A 16,423-nucleotide genomic window follows, 5' to 3' on the forward strand; every position below is an offset into this window, starting at 1 on the left:
GCCCAAATGGAAGCTCCGGAGGAGGAGTGCGGGCGTGTGTCACACTTGGCCCGAATATGAGCACCTTCCCCGGGCACAGGCGGTGCCAAGCGGCCCCTAAGTTTGCCCAAATGGAAGCTCCGGAGGAGGAGTGCGGGCGTGTGTCACACTTGGCCCGAATATGAGCACCTTCCCCGGGCACAGACGGTGCCAAGCGGCCCCTAAGTTTGCCCAAATGGAAGCTCCGGAGGAGGAGTGCATGCTGCCTGACAGTGAAGCCGACTATGAGCACCTTCCCCGGGCACAGGCGGTGCCAAGCGGCCCCTAAGTCTACCCTCATGGAAGCTCCGGAGGAGGAGTGCGGGCGTGTGTCACACTTGGCCCGAATATGAGCACCTTCCCCGGGCACAGACGGTGCCAAGCGGCCCCTAAGTTTGCCCAAATGGAAGCTCCGGAGGAGGAGTGCACGCTGTGTGACAGTGAAGCCGAATATGAGCACCTTCCCCGGGCACAGGCGGTGCCAAGCGGCCCCTAAGTCTACCCTTATGGAAGCTCCGGAGGAGGAGTGCGGGCGTGTGTCACACTTGGCCCGAATAGGAGCACCTTCCCCGGGCACAGACGGTGCCAAGCGGCCCCTAAGTTTGCCCTTATGGAAGCTCCGGAGGAGGAGTGCATGCTGTGTGACAGTGAAGCCGAATAGGAGCACCTTCCCCGTGCACAGGCGGTGCCAAGCGGCCCCTAAGTTTGCCCTAATGGAAGCTCCGGAGGAGGAGTGCGGGCGTGTGTCACACTTGGCCCGAATAGGAGCACCTTCCCCGGGCACAGACGGTGCCAAGCGGCCCCTAAGTTTGCCCAAATGGAAGCTCCGGAGGAGGAGTGCATGCTGCCTGACAGTGAAGCCGAATATGAGCACCTTCCCCGGGCACAGGCGGTGCCAAGCGGCCCCTAAGTTTGCCCTAATGGAAGCTCCGGAGGAGGAGTGCGGGCGTGTGTCACACTTAGCCCGGAGAGGAGCACCTTCCCCGGGCACAGGCGGTGCCAAGTGGCCCCTAAGTTTGCCCTAATGGAAGCTCCGGACAGTGAAGCCGAATATGAGCACCTTCCCCGGGCACAGGCGGTGCCAAGTGGCCCCTAAGTCTACCCTCATGGAAGCTCCGGAGGAGGAGTGCATGCTGTGTGACAGTGAAGCCGAATAGGAGCACCTTCCCCGGGCACAGACGGTGCCAAGCGGCCCCTAAGTTTGCCCTTATGGAAGCTCCGGAGGAGGAGTGCATGCTGTGTGACAGTGAAGCCGAATAGGAGCACCTTCCCCGGGCACAGACGGTGCCAAGCGGCCCCTAAGTTTGCCCTTATGGAAGCTCCGGAGGAGGAGTGCATGCTGTGTGACAGTGAAGCCGAATAGGAGCACCTTCCCCGGGCACAGACGGTGCCAAGCGGCCCCTAAGTTTGCCCTTATGGAAGCTCCGGAGGAGGAGTGCGGGCGTGTGTCACACTTGGCCCGAATATGAGCACCTTCCCCGGGCACAGACGGTGCCAAGCGGCCCCTAAGTCTACCCTCATGGAAGCTCCGGAGGAGGAGTGCGGGCGTGTGTCACACTTGGCCCGAATATGAGCACCTTCCCCGGGCACAGACGGTGCCAAGCGGCCCCTAAGTTTGCCCAAATGGAAGCTCCGGAGGAGGAGTGCACGCTGTGTGACAGTGAAGCCGAATATGAGCACCTTCCCCGGGCACAGGCGGTGCCAAGCGGCCCCTAAGTTTGCCCAAATGGAAGCTCCGGAGGAGGAGTGCATGCTGCCTGACAGTGAAGCCGAATATGAGCACCTTCCCCGGGCACAGACGGTGCCAAGCGGCCCCTAAGTTTGCCCAAATGGAAGCTCCGGAGGAGGAGTGCATGCTGCATGACAGTGAAGCCGAATAGGAGCACCTTCCCCGGGCACAGACGGTGCCAAGCGGCCCCTAAGTTTGCCCTAATGGAAGCTCCGGAGGAGGAGTGCATGCTGCCTGACAGTGAAGCCGAATATGAGCACCTTCCCCGGGCACAGGCGGTGCCAAGCGGCCCCTAAGTTTGCCCAAATGGAAGCTCCGGAGGAGGAGTGCATGCTGCCTGACAGTGAAGCCGAATATGAGCACCTTCCCCGGGCACAGGCGGTGCCAAGCGGCCCCTAAGTTTGCCCAAATGGAAGCTCCGGAGGAGGAGTGCGGGCGTGTGTCACACTTGGCCCGAATATGAGCACCTTCCCCGGGCACAGGCGGTGCCAAGCGGCCCCTAAGTTTACCCTCATGGAAACTCCGGAGGAGGAGGGCGGGCGTGTGTCACACTTGGCCCGAATATGAGGACCTTCCCCGGGCACAGGCCGTGCCAAGCGGCCCCTAAGTCTACCCTTATGGAAGCTCCGGAGGAGGAGTGCATGCTGCCTGACAGTGAAGCCGAATAGGAGCACCTTCCCCGGGCACAGACGGTGCCAAGCGGCCCCTAAGTTTGCCCTTATGGAAGCTCCGGAGGAGGAGTGCATGCTGTGTGACAGTGAAGCCGAATAGGAGCACCTTCCCCGGGCACAGACGGTGCCAAGCGGCCCCTAAGTCTACCCTTATGGAAGCTCCGGAGGAGGAGTGCGGGCGTGTGTCACACTTGGCCCGAATAGGAGCACCTTCCCCGGGCACAGACGGTGCCAAGCGGCCCCTAAGTTTGCCCTTATGGAAGCTCCGGAGGAGGAGTGCATGCTGTGTGACAGTGAAGCCGAATAGGAGCACCTTCCCCGTGCACAGGCGGTGCCAAGCGGCCCCTAAGTTTGCCCTAATGGAAGCTCCGGAGGAGGAGTGCGGGCGTGTGTCACACTTGGCCCGAATAGGAGCACCTTCCCCGGGCACAGACGGTGCCAAGCGGCCCCTAAGTTTGCCCAAATGGAAGCTCCGGAGGAGGAGTGCATGCTGCCTGACAGTGAAGCCGAATATGAGCACCTTCCCCGGGCACAGGCGGTGCCAAGCGGCCCCTAAGTTTGCCCTAATGGAAGCTCCGGGGGAGGAGTGCGGGCGTGTGTCACACTTAGCCCGGAGAGGAGCACCTTCCCCGGGCACAGGCGGTGCCAAGCGGCCCCTAAGTTTGCCCTTATGGAAGCTCCGGAGGATGAGTGCATGCTGCCTGACAGTGAAGCCGAATATGAGCACCTTCCCCGGGCACAGGCGGTGCCAAGCGGCCCCTAAGTTTGCCCTAATGGAAGCTCCGGGGGAGGAGTGCGGGCGTGTGTCACACTTAGCCCGGAGAGGAGCACCTTCCCCGGGCACAGACGGTGCCAAGCGGCCCCTAAGTTTGCCCTTATGGAAGCTCCGGAGGAGGAGTGCGGGCGTGTGTCACACTTGGCCCGAATATGAGCACCTTCCCCGGGCACAGGCGGTGCCAAGCGGCCCCTAAGTTTGCCCAAATGGAAGCTCCGGAGGAGGAGTGCGGGCGTGTGTCACACTTGGCCCGAATATGAGCACCTTCCCCGGGCACAGGCGGTGCCAAGCGGCCCCTAAGTTTGCCCAAATGGAAGCTCCGGAGGAGGAGTGCGGGCGTGTGTCACACTTGGCCCGAATATGAGCACCTTCCCCGGGCACAGACGGTGCCAAGCGGCCCCTAAGTTTGCCCAAATGGAAGCTCCGGAGGAGGAGTGCATGCTGCCTGACAGTGAAGCCGACTATGAGCACCTTCCCCGGGCACAGGCGGTGCCAAGCGGCCCCTAAGTCTACCCTCATGGAAGCTCCGGAGGAGGAGTGCGGGCGTGTGTCACACTTGGCCCGAATATGAGCACCTTCCCCGGGCACAGACGGTGCCAAGCGGCCCCTAAGTTTGCCCAAATGGAAGCTCCGGAGGAGGAGTGCACGCTGTGTGACAGTGAAGCCGAATATGAGCACCTTCCCCGGGCACAGGCGGTGCCAAGCGGCCCCTAAGTCTACCCTTATGGAAGCTCCGGAGGAGGAGTGCGGGCGTGTGTCACACTTGGCCCGAATAGGAGCACCTTCCCCGGGCACAGACGGTGCCAAGCGGCCCCTAAGTTTGCCCTTATGGAAGCTCCGGAGGAGGAGTGCATGCTGTGTGACAGTGAAGCCGAATAGGAGCACCTTCCCCGTGCACAGGCGGTGCCAAGCGGCCCCTAAGTTTGCCCTAATGGAAGCTCCGGAGGAGGAGTGCGGGCGTGTGTCACACTTGGCCCGAATAGGAGCACCTTCCCCGGGCACAGACGGTGCCAAGCGGCCCCTAAGTTTGCCCAAATGGAAGCTCCGGAGGAGGAGTGCATGCTGCCTGACAGTGAAGCCGAATATGAGCACCTTCCCCGGGCACAGGCGGTGCCAAGCGGCCCCTAAGTTTGCCCTAATGGAAGCTCCGGAGGAGGAGTGCGGGCGTGTGTCACACTTAGCCCGGAGAGGAGCACCTTCCCCGGGCACAGGCGGTGCCAAGTGGCCCCTAAGTTTGCCCTAATGGAAGCTCCGGACAGTGAAGCCGAATATGAGCACCTTCCCCGGGCACAGGCGGTGCCAAGTGGCCCCTAAGTCTACCCTCATGGAAGCTCCGGAGGAGGAGTGCATGCTGTGTGACAGTGAAGCCGAATAGGAGCACCTTCCCCGGGCACAGACGGTGCCAAGCGGCCCCTAAGTTTGCCCTTATGGAAGCTCCGGAGGAGGAGTGCATGCTGTGTGACAGTGAAGCCGAATAGGAGCACCTTCCCCGGGCACAGACGGTGCCAAGCGGCCCCTAAGTTTGCCCTTATGGAAGCTCCGGAGGAGGAGTGCATGCTGTGTGACAGTGAAGCCGAATAGGAGCACCTTCCCCGGGCACAGACGGTGCCAAGCGGCCCCTAAGTTTGCCCTTATGGAAGCTCCGGAGGAGGAGTGCGGGCGTGTGTCACACTTGGCCCGAATATGAGCACCTTCCCCGGGCACAGACGGTGCCAAGCGGCCCCTAAGTCTACCCTCATGGAAGCTCCGGAGGAGGAGTGCGGGCGTGTGTCACACTTGGCCCGAATATGAGCACCTTCCCCGGGCACAGACGGTGCCAAGCGGCCCCTAAGTTTGCCCAAATGGAAGCTCCGGAGGAGGAGTGCACGCTGTGTGACAGTGAAGCCGAATATGAGCACCTTCCCCGGGCACAGGCGGTGCCAAGCGGCCCCTAAGTTTGCCCAAATGGAAGCTCCGGAGGAGGAGTGCATGCTGCCTGACAGTGAAGCCGAATATGAGCACCTTCCCCGGGCACAGACGGTGCCAAGCGGCCCCTAAGTTTGCCCAAATGGAAGCTCCGGAGGAGGAGTGCATGCTGCATGACAGTGAAGCCGAATAGGAGCACCTTCCCCGGGCACAGACGGTGCCAAGCGGCCCCTAAGTTTGCCCTAATGGAAGCTCCGGAGGAGGAGTGCATGCTGCCTGACAGTGAAGCCGAATATGAGCACCTTCCCCGGGCACAGGCGGTGCCAAGCGGCCCCTAAGTTTGCCCAAATGGAAGCTCCGGAGGAGGAGTGCATGCTGCCTGACAGTGAAGCCGAATATGAGCACCTTCCCCGGGCACAGGCGGTGCCAAGCGGCCCCTAAGTTTGCCCAAATGGAAGCTCCGGAGGAGGAGTGCGGGCGTGTGTCACACTTGGCCCGAATATGAGCACCTTCCCCGGGCACAGGCGGTGCCAAGCGGCCCCTAAGTTTACCCTCATGGAAACTCCGGAGGAGGAGGGCGGGCGTGTGTCACACTTGGCCCGAATATGAGGACCTTCCCCGGGCACAGGCCGTGCCAAGCGGCCCCTAAGTCTACCCTTATGGAAGCTCCGGAGGAGGAGTGCATGCTGCCTGACAGTGAAGCCGAATAGGAGCACCTTCCCCGGGCACAGACGGTGCCAAGCGGCCCCTAAGTTTGCCCTTATGGAAGCTCCGGAGGAGGAGTGCATGCTGTGTGACAGTGAAGCCGAATAGGAGCACCTTCCCCGGGCACAGACGGTGCCAAGCGGCCCCTAAGTCTACCCTTATGGAAGCTCCGGAGGAGGAGTGCGGGCGTGTGTCACACTTGGCCCGAATAGGAGCACCTTCCCCGGGCACAGACGGTGCCAAGCGGCCCCTAAGTTTGCCCTTATGGAAGCTCCGGAGGAGGAGTGCATGCTGTGTGACAGTGAAGCCGAATAGGAGCACCTTCCCCGTGCACAGGCGGTGCCAAGCGGCCCCTAAGTTTGCCCTAATGGAAGCTCCGGAGGAGGAGTGCGGGCGTGTGTCACACTTGGCCCGAATAGGAGCACCTTCCCCGGGCACAGACGGTGCCAAGCGGCCCCTAAGTTTGCCCAAATGGAAGCTCCGGAGGAGGAGTGCATGCTGCCTGACAGTGAAGCCGAATATGAGCACCTTCCCCGGGCACAGGCGGTGCCAAGCGGCCCCTAAGTTTGCCCTAATGGAAGCTCCGGAGGAGGAGTGCGGGCGTGTGTCACACTTAGCCCGGAGAGGAGCACCTTCCCCGGGCACAGGCGGTGCCAAGTGGCCCCTAAGTTTGCCCTAATGGAAGCTCCGGACAGTGAAGCCGAATATGAGCACCTTCCCCGGGCACAGGCGGTGCCAAGCGGCCCCTAAGTCTACCCTCATGGAAGCTCCGGAGGAGGAGTGCATGCTGTGTGACAGTGAAGCCGAATAGGAGCACCTTCCCCGGGCACAGACGGTGCCAAGCGGCCCCTAAGTTTGCCCTTATGGAAGCTCCGGAGGAGGAGTGCATGCTGTGTGACAGTGAAGCCGAATAGGAGCACCTTCCCCGGGCACAGACGGTGCCAAGCGGCCCCTAAGTTTGCCCTTATGGAAGCTCCGGAGGAGGAGTGCATGCTGTGTGACAGTGAAGCCGAATAGGAGCACCTTCCCCGGGCACAGACGGTGCCAAGCGGCCCCTAAGTTTGCCCTTATGGAAGCTCCGGAGGAGGAGTGCGGGCGTGTGTCACACTTGGCCCGAATATGAGCACCTTCCCCGGGCACAGACGGTGCCAAGCGGCCCCTAAGTCTACCCTCATGGAAGCTCCGGAGGAGGAGTGCGGGCGTGTGTCACACTTGGCCCGAATATGAGCACCTTCCCCGGGCACAGACGGTGCCAAGCGGCCCCTAAGTTTGCCCAAATGGAAGCTCCGGAGGAGGAGTGCACGCTGTGTGACAGTGAAGCCGAATATGAGCACCTTCCCCGGGCACAGGCGGTGCCAAGCGGCCCCTAAGTTTGCCCAAATGGAAGCTCCGGAGGAGGAGTGCATGCTGCCTGACAGTGAAGCCGAATATGAGCACCTTCCCCGGGCACAGACGGTGCCAAGCGGCCCCTAAGTTTGCCCAAATGGAAGCTCCGGAGGAGGAGTGCGGGCGTGTGTCACACTTGGCCCGAATAGGAGCACCTTCCCCGGGCACGGGCGGTGCCAAGCGGCCCCTAAGTTTGCCCAAATGGAAGCTCCGGAGGAGGAGTGCATGCTGCCTGACAGTGAAGCCGAATATGAGCACCTTCCCCGGGCACAGGCGGTGCCAAGCGGCCCCTAAGTCTACCCTAATGGAAGCTCCGGAGGAGGAGGGCGGGCGTGTGTCACACTTGGCCCGAATAGGAGCACCTTCCCCGGGCACAGGCGGTGCAAAGCGGCCCCTAAGTCGGTAAAGGTTGAAATAAGTAAATAAATACAAAAAGGACGAGGGGGGAAAAAAAAAGGCAAAAACGTATAAAATTCCCCCATTCATTTCAATGGGCTCGGCCGAATTGGGCTTGCGGGACCGCCGAGGGCACGCCGGAGGGCGGTTGAGTCGGTAAAAGTTGAAATAAATGAATAAATACAAAAAGGACGAGGGGGGGGGAAAAAAAGGCAAAAACGTATAAAATTCCCCCATTCATTTCAATGGGCTCGGCCGAATTGGGCTTGCGGGACCGCCGAGGGCACGCCGGAGGGCGGTTGAGTCGGTAAAAGTTGAAATAAATGAATAAATACAAAAAGAACGAGGGGGGGGGGAAAAAGGCAAAAACGTATAAAATTCCCCCATTCATTTCAATGGGCTCGGCCGAATTGGGCTTGCGGGACCGCCGAGGGCACGCCGGAGGGCGGTTGAGTCGGTAAAAGTTGAAATAAATGAATAAATACAAAAAGAACGAGGGGGGGGGGAAAAAGGCAAAAACGTATAAAATTCCCCCATTCATTTCAATGGGCTCGGCCGAATTGGGCTTGCGGGACCGCCGAGGGCACGCCGGAGGGCGGTTGAGTCGGTAAAAGTTGAAATAAATGAATAAATACAAAAAGGACGAGGGGGGAAAAAAAAAGGCAAAAACGTATAAAATTCCCCCATTCATTTCAATGGGCTCGGCCGAATTGGGCTTGCGGGACCGCCGAGGGCACGCCGGAGGGCGGTTGAGTCGGTAAAAGTTGAAATAAATGAATAAATACAAAAAGGACGAGGGGGGGGGGAAATAAGGCAAAAACGTATAAAATTCCCCCATTCATTTCAATGGGCTCGGCCGAATTGGGCTTGCGGGACCGCCGAGGGCACGCCGGAGGGCGGTTGAGTCGGTAAAAGTTGAAATAAATGAATAAATACAAAAAGGACGAGGGGGGGGGAAATAAGGCAAAAACGTATAAAATTCCCCCATTCATTTCAATGGGCTCGGCCGAATTGGGCTTGCGGGACCGCCGAGGGCACGCCGGAGGGCGGTTGAGTCGGTAAAAGTTGAAATAAATGAATAAATACAAAAAGGACGAGGGGGGGAAAAAAAAGGCAAAAACGTATAAAATTCCCCCATTCATTTCAATGGGCTCGGCCGAATTGGGCTTGCGGGACCGCCGAGGGCACGCCGGAGGGCGGTTGAGTCGGTAAAAGTTGAAATAAATGAATAAATACAAAAAGGACGAGGGGGGGGGAAATAAGGCAAAAACGTATAAAATTCCCCCATTCATTTCAATGGGCTCGGCCGAATTGGGCTTGCGGGACCGCCGAGGGCACGCCGGAGGGCGGTTGAGTCGGTAAAAGTTGAAATAAATGAATAAATACAAAAAGGACGAGGGGGGGAGAAAAAAAGGCAAAAACGTATAAAATTCCCCCATTCATTTCAATGGGCTCGGCCGAATTGGGCTTGCGGGACCGCCGAGGGCACGCCGGAGGGCGGTTGAGTCGGTAAAAGTTGAAATAAATGAATAAATACAAAAAGAACGAGGGGGGGGGAAAAAAGGCAAAAACGTATAAAATTCCCCCATTCATTTCAATGGGCTCGGCCGAATTGGGCTTGCGGGACCGCCGAGGGCACGCCGGAGGGCGGTTGAGTCGGTAAAAGTTGAAATAAATGAATAAATACAAAAAGAACGAGGGGGGAAAAAAAAGGCAAAAACGTATAAAATTCCCCCATTCATTTCAATGGGCTCGGCTAAAATGGGCCTGCAGTACTGCCGAGAGGCCGCCGGAGGACGCCCTAGTAGGCAAACGTTGATCCCCACACACGAGGGGTCAGTTAGGCGACCAGGGGTAGCGTTTAGGCGACCAGGGGTAGCGTTTAGGTGACCAGGGGAAGCGTTTAGGCGACCAGGGGTAGCGTTTAGGCGACCAGGGGTAGCGTTTAGGCGACCAGGGGTAGCTTTTAGGCGACCAGGGGTAGCTTTTAGGCGACCAGGGGTAGCTTTTAGGCGACCAGGGGTAGCGTTTAGGCGACCAGGGGCGTTGCAGTTCCGCCGAATTGCATTAGGGGCGCTGCAGTAGGCAAACGTTCTTCCCCCCTAGTCAGAGGGTCATTTGCCTACTTCCCAGGTTTACCCGGGTTTTCCAAAACACCTGGGGCACATTTTCAGGGATCACGTTTTTAGAAACAAAAATATTCATAATTTCTTCTAAGTCCCCTTTCCAGCGGGGAACTTTGAAACATTGTATCCGACCACTGAAGGCTGTTGGCGGGCACGGCGCGGCAAACAGCCCGCACTCAGGCATGGAGCTCCGGGGAAAGTTGCCTAATTTCTTCTAAGTCCCCTTTCCAGCGGGGAACTTTGAAACATTGTATCCGACCGTGGAAGGCTGTTGGCGGGCGCGGCGCGGCTCATAGCCGGCCCTCGGGCACGGAGCTCCGGGTGAATTTTCACAAATTTCTTCTAAGTCCCCTTTCCAGCGGGGAACTTTGAAACATTGTATCCGACCGTGGAAGGCTGTTGGCGGGCACGGCGCGGCTCATAGCCGGCCCTCGGGCACGGAGCTCCGGGTGAATTTTCACAAATTTCTTCTAAGTCCTCTTTCCAGCGGGGAACTTTGAAACATTGTATCCGACCGTGGAAGGCTGTTGGCGGGCACGGCGCGGCTCATAGCCGGCCCTCGGGCACGGAGCTCCGGGTGAATTTTCACAAATTTCTTCTAAGTCCCCTTTCCAGCGGGGAACTTTGAAACATTGTATCCGACCGTGGAAAGCTGTTGGCGGGCGCGGCGCGGCTCATAGCCGGCCCTCGGGCACGGAGCTCCGGGTGAATTTTCACAAATTTCTTCTAAGTCCCCTTTCCAGCGGGGAACTTTGAAACATTGTATCCGACCGTGGAAGGCTGTTGGCGGGCGCGGCGCGGCTCATAGCCGGCCCTCAGGCACGGAGCTCCGGGTGAATTTTACTCAATTCTTCTAAGTCCCCTTTCCAGCGGGGAACTTTGAAACATTGTATCCGACCGTGGAAGGCTGTTGGCGGGCACGGCGCGGCTCATAGCCGGCCCTCGGGCACGGAGCTCCGGGTGAATTTTCACAAATTTCTTCTAAGTCCCCTTTCCAGCGGGGAACTTTGAAACATTGTATCCGACCGTGGAAGGCTGTTGGCGGGCACGGCGCGGCTCATAGCCGGCCCTCGGGCACGGAGCTCCGGGTGAATTTTCACAAATTTCTTCTAAGTCCCCTTTCCAGCGGGGAACTTTGAAACATTGTATCCGACCGTGGAAGGCTGTTGGCGGGCACGGCGCGGCTCATAGCCGGCCCTCAGGCACGGAGCTCCGGGTGAATTTTCACAAATTTCTTCTAAGTCCCCTTTCCAGCGGGGAACTTTGAAACATTGTATCCGACCGTGGAAGGCTGTTGGCGGGCGCGGCGCGGCTCATAGCCGGCCCTCGGGCACGGAGCTCCGGGTGAATTTTTACAAATTTCTTCTAAGTCCCCTTTCCAGCGGGGAACTTTGAAACATTGTATCCGACCGTGGAAGGCTGTTGGCGGGCACGGCGCGGCTCATAGCCGGCCCTCAGGCACGGAGCTCCGGGTGAATTTTACAAATTTCTTCTAAGTCCCCTTTCCAGCGGGGAACTTTGAAACATTGTATCCGACCGTGGAAGGCTGTTGGCGGGCACGGCGGGGCTCATAGCCGGCCCTCGGGCACGGAGCTCCGGGTGAATTTTACAAATTTCTTCTAAGTCCCCTTTCCAGCGGGGAACTTTGAAACATTGTATCCGACCAAAGGAAGGCTGTTGGCGGGCACGGCGCGGCTCATAGCCGGCCCTCAGGCACGGAGCTCCGGGTGAATTTTCACAAATTTCTTCTAAGTCCCCTTTCCAGCGGGGAACTTTGAAACATTGTATCCGACCGTGGAAGGCTGTTGGCGGGCACGGCGGGGCTCATAGCCGGCCCTCGGGCACGGAGCTCCGGGTGAATTTTCACAAATTTCTTCTAAGTCCCCTTTCCAGCGGGGAACTTTGAAACATTGTATCCGACCGTGGAAGGCTGTTGGCGGGCACGGCGCGGCTCATAGCCGGCCCTCAGGCACGGAGCTCCGGGTGAATTTTCACAAATTTCTTCTAAGTCCCCTTTCCAGCGGGGAACTTTGAAACATTGTATCCGACCAAAGGAAGGCTGTTGGCGGGCGCGGCGCGGCTCATAGCCGGCCCTCGGGCACGGAGCTCCGGGTGAATTTTACTCAATTCTTCTAAGTCCCCTTTCCAGCGGGGAACTTTCAAACATTGTATCCGACCACTGAAGGCTGTTGGCGGGCGCGGCGCGGCTCACAGCCCGCCATCAGGCACGGAGCTCCGGGGAAATTTGCCTCATTTCTTCTAAGTCCCCTTTCCAGCGGGGAACTTTCAAACATTGTATCCGACCAAAGGAAGGCTGTTGGCGGGCGCGGCGCGGCTCACAGCCCGCCCTCAGGCACGGAGCTCCGGTGAAATTTGCCTCATTTCTTCTAAGTCCCCTTTCCAGCGGGGAACTTTGAAACATTGTATCCGACCAAAGGAAGGCTGTTGGCGGGCACGGCGCGGCTCATAGCCGGCCCTCAGGCACGGAGCTCCGGGTGAATTTGACAAATTCCTTCTAAGTCCCCTTTCCAGCGGGGAACTTTGAAACATTGTATCCGACCGTGGAAGGCTGTTGGCGGGCACGGCGCGGCTCATAGCCGGCCCTCGGGCACGGAGCTCCGGGTGAATTTGCCTCATTTCTTCTAAGTCCCCTTTCCAGCGGGGAACTTTGAAACATTGTATCCGACCACTGAAGGCTGTTGGCGGGCGCGGCGCGGCTCACAGCCCGCCCTCAGGCACGGAGCTCCGGGGAAATTTGCCTCATTTCTTCTAAGTCCCCTTTCCAGCGGGGACCTTTCAAACATTGTATCCGACCACTGAAGGCTGTTGGCGGACGCGGCGCGGCTCACAGCCCGCCCTCAGGCACGGAGCTCCGGGGAAATTTGCCTCATTTCTTCTAAGTCCCCTTTCCAGCGGGGAACTTTCAAACATTGTATCCGACCACTGAAGGCTGTTGGCGGGCGCGGCGCGGCTCACAGCCCGCACTCAGGCACGGAGCTCCGGGGAAATTTGCCTCATTTCTTCTAAGTCCCCTTTCCAGCGGGGACCTTTCAAACATTGTATCCGACCACTGAAGGCTGTTGGCGGACGCGGCGCGGCTCACAGCCCGCCCTCAGGCACGGAGCTCCGGGGAAATTTGCCTCATTTCTTCTAAGTCCCCTTTCCAGCGGGGACCTTTCAAACATTGTATCCGACCACTGAAGGCTGTTGGCGGACGCGGCGCGGCTCACAGCCCGCCCTCAGGCACGGAGCTCCGGGGGAATTTGCCCCCTCATTTCTTCTAAGTCCCCTTTAGGCGACCAGGGGTTGACAATTTAGGTGACCAGGGGTTGACAATTTAGGCGACCAGGGGTGACTTTTAGGCGACCAGGGGTGAGGTTTAGGCGACCAGGGGTGAGGTTTAGGCGACCAGGGGTAGCGTTTAGGCGACCAGGGGCGTTGCAGTTCCGCCGAATTGCATTAGGGGCGCTGCAGTAGGCAAACGTTTTTCCCCCTAGTCAGAGGGTCATTTGCCTACTTCCCAGGTTTACCCGGGTTTTCCAAAACACCTGGGGCACATTTTTAGGAACCACGTTTTTAGAAACAAAAATTCTTCTATGTCCACCTCCGTGAAAGAAATTGCCCAATGGTTCCCGCGGAAGAGAGCTGCCAGGCGGACGCATACTGCAATAACGGCCGCCCTGGCGCTCTGGTGGATGTTATCCTCGAAATTTCTTCTATGTGCCCATTCCAGCGGGCAACTTGCGAACAATGGTGTCCGACCATGGAAGGCTGTTGGCGGACGCGGCGCGGCTCACAGCCCGCCCTCAGGCACGGAGCTCCGGGGGAATTTTCCCCTCATTTCTTCTAAGTCCCCATTCCAGCGGGGAGCTTGCAAACGTGGTATCCGACCACTGAAGGCTGTTGGCGGGCACGGCCCCACCAGCGCAACACGGCACTTCCTATGACTCGGGTCCGACGCAGGAGGAGCGGTCCTCCCGGCCCCACCACACGGCACTTCCTATGACTCGGGTCCGACGCAGGAGGAGCGGTCCTCCCGGCCCCGCCACACGGCACTTCCTATGACTCGGGTCCGACGCAGGAGGAGCGGTCCTCCCGGCCCCGCCACACGGCACTTCCCATGACTCGGGTCCGACGCAGGAGGAGCGGTCCTCCCGGCCCCACCACCGCCACACGGCACTTCCCATGACCCGGGTCCGACGCAGGAGGAGCGGTCCTCCCGGCCCCACCGCAACACACACAACCACTGACCGATTGGCAATCATGACCCGCCATCGGAGGGCCCCTGCCGGCCCCGGCCTCGCGCCGGGGTGTTCGGGTGGACGGTTCCTTCGGCCTGCGGGTCGACCTCTGAGCGTTGGCCGGCACCGCAGCACCGCAGCACACACATAACCACTGACCGATTGGCAATCATGACCCGCCATCGGAGGGCCCCTGCCGGCCCCGGCCTCGCGCCGGGGTGTTCGGGTGGACGGTTCCTTCGGCCTGCGGGTCGACCTCTGAGCGTTGGCCGGCACCGCAGCACACACACAACCACTGACCGATTGGCAATCATGACCCGCCATCGGAGGGCCCCTGCCGGCCCCGGCCTCGCGCCGGGGTGTTCGGGTGGACGGTTCCTTCGGCCTGCGGGTCGACCTCTGAGCGTTGGCCGGCACCGCAGCACACACATAACCACTGACCGATTGGCAATCATGACCCGCCATCGGAGGGCCCCCGCCGGCCCCGGCCTCGCGCCGGGGTGTTCGGGTGGACGGTTCCTTCGGCCTGCGGGTCGACCTCTGCGCGTTGGCCGGCACTTCCCTACCGTTACCCACCCCACCCCTGGGGTTGTGACAAAACGGCACTTCCTATGACTCGGGGTCCGACGCAGGAGGAGCGGTCCTCCCGGCCCATCTCGCACCCACACCCTGACATGTACTGCACCACACCAACCACTGACCGATTGGCAAGCATGACCCGCCATCGGAGGGCCCCTGCCGGCCCCGGCCTCGCGCCGGGGTGTTCGGGTGGACGGTTCCTTCGGCCTGCGGATCGACCTCTAGCGCACCAACCAGCGCGAAACCGCTTTCGTCGCGAGACCGAGACGACCCTGTCGCGTGCCCGTCGGCCACACGGGCCCAGAGATGCCCTACACGGGAGTTCCGCCGCGCTCGCGGGTGCCCCGCCACGAGAGGGGTGCGGGAGCCCAGGCCCGCGTCAGCCGAGCGGTCCTTTCCGAAAAAGCATGTTTCTCAAACCCTACCGGCGTCTGTCAGAAGACGCCGCCTCCGAGTGCGTGTTGCGGTCGCGGGCGTGCGGGCGGCTCCGGCTCCCTCCCGCGACTGACCGCCACGCGGTAACGCGGCCTCTACGGACCGAGTACATACCGAGGCCCAGCCGACTTCCTCACCGCGCACGGGGGCTGAATCGGTAACGGAAATTTCGGTAGCCCACGTCCGAAAAAAATGAGAGAGAAAAAACAACGAGGGAGGCTGGGGTGCCGCCGGGGGTAACCCCGCGGGAGGCCGTCTCCCGCGGGCGCCGCCCGGTCCCCGCGCCCGGCTCCCCGCTCAGCTCCGGTTCCAATGCAAGAAACACAGACCGCCGGACGCGAGGGCTACCTGGTTGATCCTGCCAGTAGCATATGCTTGTCTCAAAGATTAAGCCATGCAAGTCTAAGTACACACGGTTCCGATACAGTGAAACTGCGAATGGCTCATTAAATCAGTTATGGTTCCTTTGATCGCTCCACCGTTACTTGGATAACTGTGGCAATTCTAGAGCTAATACATGCAAACGAGCGCCGACCCGTCTCCGCGGGGACGCGCGCATTTATCAGACCCAAAACCCACGCGGGTTCGGTTTGCCGCGGTGCAGCGGGCCCGCCGGCTTTCACAGCCGGCGGGCTGTCGGTCTCCGCGGTGCCGCCGGCCCGGCCCCCCCTTTGGTGACTCTAGATAACGCCCGAGCCGATCGCCGGCCCCCCCGCGGCGGCGACGTCTCATTCGAATGTCTGCCCTATCAACTTTCGATGGTACTTTCTGCGCCTACCATGGTGACAACGGGTAACGGGGAATCAGGGTTCGATTCCGGAGAGGGAGCCTGAGAAACGGCTACCACATCCAAGGAAGGCAGCAGGCGCGCAAATTACCCACTCCCGACACGGGGAGGTAGTGACGAAAAATAACAATACAGGACTCTTTCGAGGCCCTGTAATTGGAATGAGCGAACACCCAAACCCTTTGGCGAGGAACAATTGGAGGGCAAGTCTGGTGCCAGCAGCCGCGGTAATTCCAGCTCCAATAGCGTATCTTAAAGTTGCTGCAGTTAAAAAGCTCGTAGTTGGACCTCGGGACGCGAGCTGACGGTCCGCCGCGAGGCGTGCCACCGTCTGTCCCAGCCCCTGCCTCTCGGCCGCCCCCGGGATGCCCTTGGCTGGGTGTCCCGCTAACCTGGGGCCCGAAGCGTTTACTTTGAAAAAATTAGAGTGTTCAAAGCAGGCCCGCGCCGCCTTGCATACCGCAGCTAGGAATGATGGAATAGGACCCCGGTTCTATTTTGTGGGTTTTCCCTCCTGAACTGGGGCCATGATTGAGAGGGACGGCCGGGGGCATTCGTATTGCGCCGCTAGAGGTGAAATTCTTGGACCGGCGCAAGACGGGCCAGGGCGAAAGCATTTGCCAAGAATGTTTTCATTAATCAAGAACGAAAGTCGGAGGTTCGAAGACGA

At 59.8% G+C, this 16,423-nt stretch overlaps 1 pseudogene; it reads left to right on the plus strand.

Moving 5' to 3' along the window:
• Positions 1–15,311: 15,311 nt before the first annotated feature.
• Positions 15,312–16,423, plus strand: LOC148314243 (18S ribosomal RNA; annotated as a pseudogene; the record flags this gene model as incomplete).

The sequence above is a fragment of the Idiotropiscis lumnitzeri genome, unplaced genomic scaffold, assembly GCF_059441095.1.
Source record: "Idiotropiscis lumnitzeri isolate Australia: NSW breed Sydney's pygmy pipehorse unplaced genomic scaffold, RoL_Ilum_1.0 HiC_scaffold_357, whole genome shotgun sequence".
In the NCBI taxonomy this organism is placed as follows: Eukaryota; Metazoa; Chordata; class Actinopteri; order Syngnathiformes; family Syngnathidae; genus Idiotropiscis; species Idiotropiscis lumnitzeri.